This window comes from Solanum pennellii, chromosome 9 (genome assembly GCF_001406875.1).
Source record: "Solanum pennellii chromosome 9, SPENNV200".
NCBI classification, from domain to species: Eukaryota; Viridiplantae; Streptophyta; class Magnoliopsida; order Solanales; family Solanaceae; genus Solanum; species Solanum pennellii.
Window position 1 is genome coordinate 64861823 of NC_028645.1, and position 11941 is coordinate 64873763.

An 11941-nucleotide genomic window follows, 5' to 3' on the forward strand; every position below is an offset into this window, starting at 1 on the left:
TTTAGTAATTTGATCATAGATGTTCTTGTGGTGATGACTTCCAGATTTTGGGGAATAATAGATGTTGAATTTTAGAAGTTATTGAATTGGTTTTTAATTAATGAGTTTAAGTCTTCCGCATTACTTCTGTTGATATTAAATTGAAATGTTAAGGTTTAGATTGGTTGGTTCGCTCACATAGGAGGGTAAGTGTGGGTGCCAGTCGCGGCTCGATTTTGGGTCGTGACATCTCTCATATCATTTCTCTGTTCTACTATCTCATCTTCTTCTAGTTACCTTCATTTATGTTAATCTATCCGTAATTAGTATGTCATTACTATGTCGCATTTATTATACTTGTATTTTATATTTAGCGATAACAATATATATAAGTTTCATTGTTTATATTAGAAATGGGGTCTGTTTCATAGAATGACTGAATTATTCATATACATTAATCACTCAACAAAATAACATTAAAGTAAAAGTGACTCCACATAATTCTTAGCAGTATTAAATACTGAAACAATACATTATCTAAAAAAAGTTATATAGATGAGAAAAGTTTGAGGTGCGGAATCTTCAAAAGATTAGGTCCCTTCGCATTAGGTTATGTCATGGGACTTGTTAAAATCCAAGCACCAACTGTTGAATACTTGTCTTATTGTCGTTATTGTTCTTTGGCTGAATTGGATAGTGTTGAGTATCAAAATCATAAAATTGTATAGATGCATTTACATCTAGTGGATTAATCGAGGGCCTTAACTCTATATCTAACTTCCTTCAGAGTTTGACATTATTTGCCTCTACTTTAGGAAGATTAAGAATCATCACGACAAAGGAATGATTGATGCTCCAAATTTGGTATCACTTGAGTATGAAGGATATCTTATTCAGCTGCTTAAATTTACAAAAGAATCAATCAAATTGAAGAATTTCATTCTCAATTCTTCTTGGTACCATTTGGATGCTGAGTGGTTTTGTTGATTGATGGAATTTCTATCAAACTCAACCTCTTGGTCTGAAGTTTTACTTAATATTTCCAAATGTGATGACATAAATAATAAGAATTTGAAACAATACAACAGAGTTGCTACCTCCACGTGGACGTTTTAGAAGTATATATACAGTTATGGTCAGATTTTCCAACATTTGTGGATTCTTTGTAATGGAGTTGTCATCCTAGGAGATTTAACATATCATCAACAATAAAAATGATTATATTTTTCATCGATCGATTAATACATCAAGGAATATTTTACGTGAAAACTTCCTTGCTCAAGGATACCACGACCTGTCACACAAGATTTCCAACTCCCTTTACTATTTTCAAGCACCAATTGAATACAGACTCCAATCACACATACAAGGATTTAACTCTTAATCCTATCACCTATAATACCCTTCTAAGAGATTGAGCCAAAGAAATACTGCTATCGTCCACTATATTAGGTAAAACCAACTAATATAGACTTCAATCACACCCTACAGTTAACTCTAAATAACTATACTCATTATTGTATTAAATAATGAAGACAGATCCATTTCTTTATAGATTAGTAACATGTCTTACAAGTTAACCCAACACATTACAAGCTTTAAATAAGCAACAACAAACTCTGTTGATAGCTCTATCAGGTCCCTTGAAGTTCTTGAAGACTTGTATTCTCTAAAGACAAAATCTAACTTTTCAGTTACACTTTGATGTCTTGAATAGGTTGTTTCATATCAATAAGGATATATTATCCTCTAAAAAAACTTAGGTCCTCCTACTGGTTGAATGCATTATCCTCTTTTCTTCTTCTTACCAACCATGCTAGAGCTAGTGGCAGCTTTATAGTTTTTCACCATTTTATCCAAGATACATGCTTCAACCATAGAATCGGGTCCCATAATTTATGAGTATCATCGAAACATCAGAGATACAATATTTCCCACCTTTTTGATGATGACAAACAAACACTTCAGTGTAGTATGTTTTTAATCATTCTTGTCCCCCTTCACATCTGCATACATTCCAACTATCACGGTTACTCAACTCTATCATCCATCCTTGCCTGACCTATAACCTACAACACATTATCTTCCCCCTTTTGATTCATAAAAAAATTATAGCACTAAACATGAGCAAGATACCAAGCAAAAACATAAGGAATTCAGGGCCACTAGGTGAGACACAACATAAAAAACTAAGCAATCAGTGAAGAAGTTAAACACTAAAATAGAGCAAACTATCATTAAATAAAGCAAGTATCCACCAAACCTTTTATTAGAGAACTTAAAAAAACATAGACCTTCATCACTAATTATAGAGACACGGAGGAGAGCTAGAGGACTCTAAGATGGAGGGGCCTGAGGGGAAAAGATTGCAAGATCAAAGTCATACATGTATTTGCATCACCATGAGTATGTAAAAAATGCTTGGGAAGAGTCTTGACCTCATCGTCCAATTCGGAAATCGACTCAAGAAACTTTGAAAATATCAGATGGAACTAATGGGGATAAAAAAAATATGATCTCACCGCCACTTCAAAAAGATCTCCAAAGCTAGAAATGATCAAATATCGCGAGGATTACCCTAACTAGAATTTGCCTAAAAATGATTAAGAAGTAGTGGCGAGTACAATCCACATGATCCACAAGTACCCAGGAATTAATAAGCTTATGAAAAATAAATGAAGGAACGCTTCCACCTGCACACAGAAAAGTCCAACTTTGGCATCAGTGCTACCAATTTATAATAAACGGCACGAGTAAAGTAAACACATAAGGTCATAGAAATTCCCATATAACACATAAGTTAAGAAACTCAAATGATTAATACAATGAAATGAGATGATGCAATGATGTGGTGGTGTGGTGGAATTATGGCATCGCACAACGTGTCGTATACACCCTGTCGAGCTAAAGCTTCAAGACAAGGACCTATAGGGGACTCCAAATTCATATACCAAATCACAACCTCGATATCTCATAAACTTGCCCCCTCAATGTGGTCAAGGAATCTCCACATTATTCTCAATTTCTTAAGAACATAATATGATGAATAAGGACAGATGCATCACAATACATATATAACATGGACGTAATAATAAACTCAACATGTATCAACGTTCTAAATTTCTCTAAACTCAGGTTAATCATGATATATACCCTCATATAAAAATATCAAGAAAGAGATCATTTGAAATAAGTGGATCCCATTTAGAAAGCATTTCATCTACTCAAAGAATTATAATGTTTTCAACTCAGCCCCTCACTCAAGCATTACAAGTCAAATAGCATTACAAGCCTCTCTCACAGGCAACTCATGAATCATATACTCTCCAAGAAAATAGAACAACAATTATGTCGTAAGCATAAGCTAAACACTACAAACAAGCCTCCACACGGGAAAGTACACCATATCATCAAGCCCTGCACACGGGAAACACAATTTACTCTCCAACTTATTAAAATCTCAAAAAGACCCATACGATTTATTCGGGACTCGATAAAAATAAACCAAATATGCTACCTCACTAAACTCGACATTTCAGACTCAATAGAATAATTGGATTTCCAAAGTACAAAAATTTTTAGACAAAATTACCCTATCCAAAAGAAATATGACATTATACATCTATTGTTATTTTGTCCTTTACAACTTAATAAAGATAGAAGCTTCAATAGACAATTTACTCCTAATGATGTTTGAAGCTGTTGGATCACTTCTACAACTTGGATGCTAAAATCTTAATTTAGGAGGAAGATTTTTGCCTATATCATAGTTATTTCACTAAGGAGGAACCTTGAACAAGTTTGGAATCAATATGGATATTGTAGTATCAGGGTGGTTGAATTATTTTTCTTATGCCATATTCAATTTGCATCTTCTGTTGATCTTCCTTTATTGGAAGTCTTATAATTCTACTGAAACATATGCATAGAGAAAATTGATCATTTCACAAAAAAAAGGAGGGTACAATTTTCTAAATAAACACCATATAAAACTATTAGACGTAAAGTATTTCTAGTTAGCCAAAATTACTTATTCTCAACTAGACCTTGGGATTTTGACTCTCGAGACCAATCATCTATGTAAAATAGATGAGAGCGAAAAAGAAGACTCGAGAGACCTGTCTGGAATCAATCAACAAAAACTTCACTTCACCTGCCTAAAACTTGAGTCACTGTCACAAAAGCTTTCTGATCCAAATTATTTCACCATTGACCTTTTCATAACGATTTAGGTGGATCATTATAGTGTTATTTTAGTGAACTAAGTCGGAACAACCGAGCACGTTGGGTTATGTGCTAAATGGTAGATTTCATTGCCACTTAGACTTTCCTACTTTTATTTCTATTTCAGGAGCCTATTACATTCAAAGACACAAACAACCATCACTGAATCACTTTGATGACACACCTTCTTTATAGAGTCCATCCCATTTTTTGGTCAACTTTTTCTACTCAATTACTACAAGTAACTGTTAAAAAGTAATAGTGATAAGTGTGAAAAATAAAAGATTTGGTGGTTTAAAAATTGGTAAGATTTGCAACCCTCTGGATTTTGCTTATTTACCTATGTTCTTACTGACATAGACATGGTTTTCTCCTTCTATAAATAGGGCATTCTTGATCATTTGTGGAACACACCAAGTTAGAGAGAAAATATCATTTTAACAGAAAAGTGAGATATTTCATAGACTATACAAGAAAAATAGTGTGTGAATAAAATTAGAGTGTGAGAAATACTTTAATAAGGTGGAAATAAAAATATTCTTATTCCTTTTGAGTGTGTAGTAGTCAATTTAATTATTGTATTCATGACTATAGTGTAAAATTCCATACTATAGTGAAATCAATTGATCCTCTTGGTCCATAGTTATTTCCCTATTTAAAAAGGTTTCCACATAAAATTCTTGTTGTCATTATTTTCCCATTTTATGTCCATTACATTACCATATATATTTCTGTGGCTATCCGTATTTTCCCAAAAAACTGGTATCAGAGACAAGGTTTTATCTGAGTATGCTCGGTAATTGCAGAACAGTATGAACTTCCACATCAGAAGAGATTTATTTTGATTCGCAATAACTATATTTTTGGGGAAAATGATAGAAGCCAGTAGAATGATTACTTTGAATGTTGTTAATCATGTCATTTGGAAGGGGAAAATGAGAGATCTGCTCTATGCAAAGAATTTTTATAAATCAGTATTACCATTATAAAAACTGATAATAAAACAAATGAAGAGTGGAATCTGTTACGCAAATAGGTTTGTAGATTCATTAGGCAATGGGTTGACAATAATATGTTGAACCATATATCTGGGGAGACACGTGCTCGAACCCTATGGGGGCATTTTGAAAGTTTGTATGCTCGAAAGATTGGCAACAACAAAATGTTCTTATTAAAGCAGATGCTGAGTTTAAAGTATTATGATGGTTCTCCTATGACATACCATTTGGATAATTTCCAAGGGATCATGAACCAATTATCTACTATATCATCAAATTTGATGCAGAAATTCAAGGTTTGCTTCTAGTTGGTTCCCTACCTGACTCTTGGGAAACATTTAGAACTTCATTGTCAAATTCTGTTCCGGATGGTGTGATCTCTATGGATTCCTCCAAGATTAGTGTTGTAACATCTCATAACTCGAAATAGCTAAGAATAAATTGAGAAACTAAAAATAATCACTACCGGAAAGAAAAGGAAAAATTAGAAAAACTTTTCAAGTTTAAAAAGTGACTTTTTGTCATTTCCAAATGGTCATAACTTCATGCTCACGATGAGTTAGAGGTGTTTCTTGATATGGTTGTAAATCCCATGGAGAAACGCCACCATGTTTGCATATTTTTGATATTGTATGAGGGAGATATGCCTATCGGAAGTTGGGTTGTTGGATTGAGAAAGGTCTCAATCCTGATTTAAGGAAGGGAAAACTAGTCTTTTCACCCATTTATTTCATTTTAGTTTAATGGATTTATTTGGGGTAAAAACAATTTTTAGTTTAGATTAGAAAATTTAGTTTACGCTTAGGGCTTCGAGAAAATAGAAGAGAAGAAAGAAAAGGAAGAAAGACCAAGGACTCGCAAAGAACGCCAAGAAATTTGAAGTGGAATTCATCGGGCGTCATCCCTATCAAGGTACCTGAGATCTTTTGTTTAGGTTAATTTACTGACACAACAAAATTTGTTTCAATTCAGTGTTTTAGAATTTCTTACATGATTAGAAGTGAATTCATGTTGAATATTGTCGAATCCCTTTTCGTTGATTTGTTTGATTGACCATTGATGTTGATTCGTAATATTTGAATTGTTTATCGTGTTAGATCCATAAGGTATTTAATGTATTACTGAAAGGTTTGGGAAAAGAATTATGTAGCTTTAGAGTATTTAAGGTTTGAAAATGAAGAGAGAAAATTTTCAGCAAGACTTGGGTAGCACCAGGCGTGGCACGCCCTATTTGTGCCTGGGGGCCTCGGCGGCGCGCCTACAATTCGCCACGATGAGACCTCTGACCAATGTGTGTGGTGAGGCGTTCGGTGTTTTCCTCCCAGTGTTCATAGTTTAGTATTTTTAAGTCCTTCTAAGGTATATTAACACCTTCAAGTGATTCTAATTAGTTAAAATGATTTCTAAACACCTAAATTCATCAAAGAACAGATATCATAACCTTGAATCCGTAATTCAATCTCAAGGAAAGTTAGGATCAAAGTAAAAGAAATTAAGAGTCAAATCTAATGTTAAAAAGTAAGTCAAAGCAAAGTTCTTAAAGGTTTTCAAGAGTCTTATTAAAAGTTTTAACTTCCTTTCAAGGCTCTAGTTTCAAGATAAAGTAAAGAGTAAAAAGGTTGAAGTCTTTCCTTCAAAAGTTATATGGGAACTAAGTATTTCCTAAAAGTTGATTTAAGACTCAAGTTTTCAACTAAAGCAAAGAGTAAAAAGTTGATTTCATTTCTCTAAAGTTATAAGGGAACTAAGTATTCCCTAGCAAGTTTATAAATGTTTTCATATTTATGATAAGGGGGAACTAAGATTTCCCGAAAGAGTTTTGAACAACAAAAGGGAACATTGATTCCTAGGGAGCATTTTAAAGCTAAATGTTCAGCAATAATCTCAACCCACAGAAAGAAAGGTTATTTTAAAAGTATGAGCTAAAATATATTTTGGGATTAGTATTGAGCACCGATGTGGGGATGATAGTTCATATTAACTCAAATCTCCATGAAAACCATGCAGCCATCATGTGTATTAATGATTCATACTTTTTAGATGAGCATGTATGATTAGCTAGTGGATCCACCAAGTTAAGTAGTTCTATGCGACGACAAAGTAAAGCACAGTTCTGGTAGCGTGGGCAATACGTTGAATCACAACTTAGGCTCATAGTGGTGGTTGTCGATTAGAGAATCTCCCACATAAACTATATTACTTTATCTGTTAGTAAGGTTGAGTTTGTTATTGTATTTTCATTAATGAACATAGTGTTTACATTGTTTTTATAAGATTTTATATATTGCATGTGTCTTATTACTTTATATTTTATAAAGTTATTCATGAGTTTAGCAAAGCCAAGGTAAGAGTTTCTTCTTACCCTTTTCAAGATTAAGTTTTTTTTTTTGAATTCTAACATGCATACTCGTACATTCAATTTACTAATGTCAGTTGGCCTGCATCGTATCATGATGTAGATGCAAATAACAAGGATCGGCATCATCTAGTGCCTCGCTGATCCAGCTAAGCACTCGGAGTTAGCGGTGAGCTTTCTTCCATTCTAGAGGACATATTTACATGTTTCTTTAAGTTTTTTCTTTGTATAGAATATTGTGGGGTATTTCCCAACATTCATATTAGTATTATAGAGGCTTTATAGAAAGATAGAGAGACATACAATTTAGTTTTCAAGTCTCTCTTTATTTGCATTTCAGATATTCTATTGTGAGACTTAAGTGCCATTTTGGCCAAGGTATCTATTTTAAGTTAATTATTTGCGAATGATTTTTATACTAAGTTAAGTCTTCCTCTAAGCTATGTAAGTCAAGCCATGGGTCTGCTCAAGGCCAGCAATGGTCATTGGGTGTAGGCCATGTCTAAGTTGTAGGCTCGGGGTGTTACAAACTTAGTATAACATCATATAGTTCAAGAGTCCTAGGGTGTCTATGAAGTCGTGTATGTAGAGTCCTAGTTATCGGTGAGCACGTCACACCTATAATTAGGAGGCTGCAACATTTAGGAATTTCTCACTTCTTTCATATTATTTTTCGTGTGTTAGAGTTTATCTCTACAAAAGTCTCTCTAATCCATGCTTGTGCATGTTTCAGATCATCATTCCTCCACGAAGAGCAGCGAGAGGACTTCTAACTAGAAGGAATGTTGAGGATCCAAAGCTACCTAATGCACCAAACGTGCAACCTCAAGGAGAAGTCACGAAAGCTAAATTCTGTGAGGCTATCCAAATGTCAACACAAGCGGCAACTAACCAGGTCGGGCAACCATAAGAAACTTGACAAGAAGAGGTTGAAACCTCGAGGATTTGTCAATTACTGAGAATGCATCCTCCTAGTTTCATTGGTTTGAGAACTATGAAGGATTTGGAAAATTTGTGGAAGAGTTAAAGAATGTTTTTGATGTGATGAATGTTGTTGATGCTAAAAGAGTTGAGCTAGTTGCATACCAACTGAAGAATGTGGCTAGGACTTAGTTCAATAGTGGAAGGAGGGCAGACATGAGGATGCACCATGCCCGAGTTGGGTTTGCTTTGAAGAGGCTTTCTTGAGGCGTTTTTTCCCCGAGAACTGAAAGAGGCTAAGGTATGAGAGTTTCTTAAACTTAAATAGGACTCCTTGAGTGTACATGAGTATGAGTTGAATTTCATCCAACTGTCCCGATATGCTTCTAAGATGGTTAAGGACATGAGGAGCAGAATGAGTTTGTTTGTCGCTGACTTGGGTCGTGCATCAAGCAAAGAGGTTAGAGCTTCATTGGTGATCCACGACATGGGCATATCCCGATTGATGATTTATGTGCAACAGGTCAAAGAGGATAAGATGAGGGACAAAAAAGTGTACATAAACAAGAAATCTAAGACTTAGAATGCATATGGACAACAGAAAGGTGGTTCCAATCAGCCATAGTTCAAGAAACAAAAGGGGTCTGCACCATCAGCTTCTAGTTCTCCTGCACCCAAAAAAAGAAGGTGCGCACCATGGCCAAAATTCACAAAACTTCTGAGCTAGACCAGTACAATCTCAAGTAAGTGTGGCACAGCGAGGTAGTTGGGCTACTGCATGTGCTAGGTGTGGTAGAACCCACCCAAGTACATTTCTTGATGGATAGACAGGTTGCGTCAAGTGTGGTCAAGAGGGTCACTTAGAGTGCCCTAAGAACAGGCAGGGTAGTGGGAATCCAGGAAACAAAACTCAATCTTCATCACTTGCTCCACCAGACAGGGCTGCACCTAGAGGAGCCACTTCCAGTACTGGTGGAGGGGCAAACCGCCTATATGCAATCACTAGTCGCCAAGAGTATGAGAACTCTCCAGATGTTGTCACTAGTATGAATAAAGTCTTTAATTTTGATGTTTATACATTGCTAAACTAAGGAGAAAGTTTATCTTTTGTAACTCTTTATATTGCAAACAAGTTTGAGATTCTTCCTGAGAAACATTGTGAACCTTTATGTGTTTCTACGCTTGTTGGAGAGTCTATTCTAGCAGAAAGAGTCTATCGCAATTGTCCTAATTCTGTCAATAAGAAGAACACCATGGATGACCTAGTCGAGTTAGACATGGTAGATTTTGATGTCATTGTAGGTATGGACTGGCTTTATTCATGTTATGCATCAATAGACTGTAAAACTGAAGTTGTCAAGTTTCATATTCCTAGGGGTCGTTCAGTTTCATACCTTAAGGCGAGAAAGTTAGTTTCAAATGGATGTATCTGTCACATAGTCCGAGTTAATGACTCAAGTGCTGAGGTACCTTCCCTTCAGTCAGTTCCTATAGTAAATGAAATTCCATAAGTCTTTTCTCATGATCTACACGGAGTCCCTCCTAAAAGAGAAATAAAATTCAGCATAGACATCATTCCAGATTCTCTTCCGATCTCTATTCTACCATATAGAATGATATCATGAGAGTTAAAAGATTTGAAAGAACAGATCAAGGATTTTTTACGTAAAGGTTTCATCCAACCAAGTGTCACACCTTGGGGCACTCCATTCTTTTTTGTAAGAAAGAAAGATAGTTCCCTTAGGATATGTATAGATTATCGCCAATTGAATAAGGTTACCATCAATAATAAGGATCCTCTCCCAAGTATAGATGATCTTTTAAGCCAAGTGTTTCTCGAAAATTGATATTAGATTAGGCTACCATCAACTAAAAGTTAGGGAATATGATATTCGAAAGACAGCTTTTAGAATCAGATATGAGCATTATGAGCTTTGGTCAATTTTTTTGGTTTGACCAATGCGCCTGCAAGATTCATAGATCTCATGAGTACAATTTTCAAAACTTATTTAGATATGTTTGTTATCGTCCTCATTGATTACATACTAATCTATTCAAGGAATGAAGAAGATCATGTTATTCATTGCAGAATAGTTCTTCAGAATTTTAAAGATAAGGAGTTATTCGCCAAGTTCTCCAAGTGTGAGTTTTGGCTTAAGCATTTGGCATTCTTGGTCCACATAGTTTCTGGCGATGGGATTAGCATTGATACCCAAAAGTTAAAAGCAGTTCATAGTTGGCCTAGAACCACATCTCTAACAGATATAAGGATTTTCTTGGGTTTGGGTGGCTATCATAGAAGGTTTCTTGAGGGGTTTTTGTCTATCTCATATCCCTTGACTAAGTAGACTCCGAAGACAGCTAAATTTAAATGGTCTAAAGTTGTGAGAAAAGCTCTCAGGAATTGAATAAGAGGTTGACTACTGCCCCGATGTTGACCTTACCAGAGGGTACTCAAGGTTTTGTGGTGTAGTGTGATGCATCAAGAGTTAGGTTAGGTTGTGTGTTAATGCAGAATGGAAAGGATATAGCTTATGCATGCAGACAATGGAAAGTTCATGAGAAGAATCATGCAATCCATGAGTTAGAGTTTGCTATTGTGGTATTTGCCTTGAATATATTGCGTCACTACTTTGTGGTGTTCATGTTGATATATTCATTGATCACAAGATCATACTATATGTGTTCGCCTAGAAAGAGCTCAATCTCAGACACTGGAGGTTGTTAGAACTACTCAAGGATTATAACATGAGAATTCTTTACCACCCAAGTAAGACAAATGTGGTTGTTGATGCTTTAAGTAGGTTACCTATTGGAAGCATTGCCCATGTTGAGGAAGGTCTAAGGGAATTAGCCAAAGATGTGCACTGACTTGCACGCCTAGGAGTTAAACTTATGGATTCCACAGAAGTAGGAATAGGGGTGACTAATGGGGCTGAATCATTACTTGTGTCAGAGGTGGAAAAAAAAAAGCAAGACCAATACCTCATTTTGCTTGATTTGAAGGTGAATATTCATAAGAAAAGAGTATTGGCTTTAGAACAAGGGGAGATGATGTTGTTACATTTCATAACATGAAATAACTAAGAATAAACTAAGAAACAATGAATAATCATTTTTGAAATAAATAGGGAAATCTGAAAATTTTCGTAAGTGTAACAGTTAGTTTTTGTTCATCTTCAAACGGTCATAACTCCCAGCTCAGGAGGATTTAGGCTTATTTATTTATATGGTTGGAAAAACTTTGGAAAGATATTTCCAATGACGCCAAGTTGGGGCATTTTTTACGTCGTATGATGGATATATGCTTTTCGGAAGTTGGGTTGTTAAACTGAGCAAAGTCCAATCCGAATTTTAGCAAGGATAAAGTAGTTTTTTCACCCTTGTATTTCCTAATTCGTTTTAAGGGTAAAACAAATTCCCAATTTATTTTTAGAAAAGTTGAGAACACTTAGGACTTGGG